Consider the following 2899-nt stretch of genomic DNA (forward strand, 5'->3'; position numbering starts at 1 on the left):
AAAAAAAAAAAAAAAAAAAAAAAAAAAAAAAAAAAAAAAAAAAAAAAAAAAAAAATAGAAACACGAAGAAAATCTGGTGGTTATTGTGCTCTTCTAAGATAAATAAATAAAGCCGGTGCGAGTCCGGGGAAAGCAGGGCCCGTTTCCAGGAATCCCGGCGCTCGTTCCCGGCCCTTGGGGCACGGGGGGAGTTGGTGTTTTTTATATAACACAGAGCCGGGCAGGCAGCGAAGGGGGGCATGGGGGGGTTATTTTTTTCTTCCTCCCCCCTTGCTCTGTACTTCCCTGCCATGTTTGCTCGGCTTCATGCACGGCTGCTCCGGCCGGAGCTGGGAACGGCTCCGGTTCCTCCCGGCCGGCTCTCGCTCACCTGCTGCGGGAAGGATCCGGCGTGGAAAACCGGTGAGAATCGGGGATCGGGGGGYGGCTGGAGATGCGAACCCACCCAAATTTGGGTGGGGGTCAGGGTGGTGGGTCACGCCAGCACGTGCTGGTGTTTTCCCAGGGATGCTGGGTTGTTTTCCTGCGGGATTCTGGGTTCGCTTCCCGAGGGATGCCGGCCCCGCGTGTTTTCCAGGGGATGCCGCTCTTATCGGTCGGAAACCGGGCTGGGGTGGAGCTGGCTGCAGCGGGGCCATCCAGGCATCCGGGTGTTTGGGATGGGGTTGTGATTCCAGCCAGGCYTTTTATTGCTTTTTCCACAAGGCACGTGCGTGTTCCTGGTCCCCCRGTCCTCTGTTTGTTGTGGGACATGGGAAGATCCTCTTGTGGGTCACTGGAAAAGGGGGACACTCCCAGAGCTGAGGGTGGGGTGGCCCGAGCAGCAAAACCCCKCTGAGGGTGTGGAAAAAGCAGGTCCTGCAGGGAAATGGGGATGGGGAGATCCCCTCAAAAAACCCGCTGTGCTGAGGGGAAAAACATCCTCTGGTTCCCCCATATTGTGGGGTGCAGGAATGGGGAGCAATTCCGCTCTTTTTCCCTCCTTTCCTGGCGAGGAACGGAGCTGCCACATCCCCGTCCCCCCGTGCTCCATCCTTGGGGACAGCTGCAGTTTTTGGGGTGGGCTCRCCCCATGGGAGCTGTTTTGTAACTGCCCCGTGTGGGGTTATCCCATTTCCCGGGCAAAGAGGAAGTGGGCAGGGGGAACTGGCCGTGTCCTGGGCGTGGGGCTGCAGTGGGTGGCAGTGCCATCACACGTCCCAAGTGGGTGGCAGCATGGTGGCAGCGCTGCTGGTGGTGGCTGCTCCAGGACAACTTCCCAGATTGGCCGTGGGAGKATCCCAGGAGGATCCCAAAAGCCAGCGCTGGGTGTTTGACACCCCAAAAAAAGATCAGGGGAGGCTCAGAGGTGCCAGGCTTTCTGTCACCACCCCGTGGTGGCTTTGCCATGGTGGCAGCGCCTCCGTGAGCTTTGCCAAGCTGCGGTGTGATCCTGGTGATTCCCAGTGGTTGTCACTGGTGCTGTGACACAGGGATTTGTGCTCATCCTTTTCCCTCTCACTGGAATTGCTCTTTCCTAACCCATCCYAAATTCGTGTCCCTCCTCCTGGCACTCGGTCGGTTTTTGGTCAGAGTGGGTTTTCTGTGCGGATTTTCCAGCCCGATGTCCCCTGAGATGCTCAGCCCAGGAATGCAGGAATCCCGTGCTCTGAATTGAACTTTAGGACCTGCTCCTCACCTTCCAGTGAGGCTGAGAAAACCGGGAATGGGGGATCCTCCATTTCTGGAGGCACGTGGCGGTTTGAGGGGTGTTTTAGGGTTTTAAGTCCCGCAGAGCCGGAGCGGGAGCGTTGGGATCAGCACCGTGGGGCGCTGGGTGGGATCACCTGGCCACGCTCACTGCGGAGGGTTCAAGGTCTCTCCCTGCCACACCCCGCGGTCCCTACAGGCTGTGCCACCTTATCTTGGAAGCCTCTTCTGAGAATTGCCCCGGGGGTTTTGTCACCTCAGCTTCGAGGGCATTCGGCTCCCAAGGAACTCCCCGTGCTCTGCCTCGGCCCTCTCCTTTGGCTAAACGGGTGCAAATTCCGGATAAACCTGAAACGCCCGGTGTGGGGACGGCCAGGGGAGTTCTTGGAGCCTCGGGGACAAGCGAGGGCAGCGGTGCTGGCTCCTGCCCAGCAGGGGAACCGCGTGGGACAGGGATTTTATGGAGAAAATGAGTAGGGGGCACAAACAGGGAGCGYTCCCCTGCTCCCATTTCACACCCTAGGGAGGAGCAAGATGGGTGCCAGCAGGTTCGGCTGCACATTTTGGGGATCCTCCAGATGAAGGGCTTGCCTGGAGAAATGCCAGCCTGATGGGAAAAACCTCCGAGCTCCTCTGCAGCCCAACCGGCGCAGCGTGCCCGCGGCCACGAGCAGCTCCGGCGGCCCCGGCACCGTGCCAGGCCAGGGGCTGGGCTGGCAGCGGGGGCTCCCGAGAGACCAGTTTGACCTTCACGGAGCAGGAAAGTGCCGGGCTGAGCCTGGCACAAAGGAGGGGACAGCACCGGGCTCTTGGAGCGGGTAAAGCAGCGCTGGCTGGGTGGGAGAGGTGCTGCCAGGGGGGATGGTGAGCCCTGGGGTGCTCTGGGAGGACAAGGATTGGGTGTTCCCAGTTTGGATGTTCCCGATGTCCCCCATGGTCATGGTGGGGCTGTGGGATGGTCACACAAGCTGTGCCTCTGCCGAGCCTCTGGGCCGGGGCGCTGGGGGCTGGACACGGCGTATTTATAAATATTACCTCCTTGCAGCAGCATGGGGCTCGCAGGGAGGGAGGGAGGGAGGGAGGAGGGATGGAGGCGGTGCTGGCAGTTCCCCTGGCACGGGGAGGGGGGCACGGGGTGGCCGCTGTCACCTCGCACCTCTTGCTGGTGGCAGGTGGCACCGGGAGCTTGGGGTGTGTGGAGCTCCAGGGC

General features: G+C 60.3%; 1 protein-coding gene across 1 annotated transcript in view; it reads left to right on the forward strand.

Moving 5' to 3' along the window:
- Window positions 1–2899, forward strand: part of TFEB (transcription factor EB) — a 16460-nt gene that overhangs the window by 876 nt on the left and 12685 nt on the right. The gene's annotated exons all lie outside the window — the stretch shown is intronic.

Source organism: Malurus melanocephalus, unplaced genomic scaffold (genome assembly GCF_030028575.1).
Source record: "Malurus melanocephalus ecotype Western Australia unplaced genomic scaffold, MMel_1.1 scaffold_1337, whole genome shotgun sequence".
Taxonomy (NCBI): domain Eukaryota; kingdom Metazoa; phylum Chordata; class Aves; order Passeriformes; family Maluridae; genus Malurus; species Malurus melanocephalus.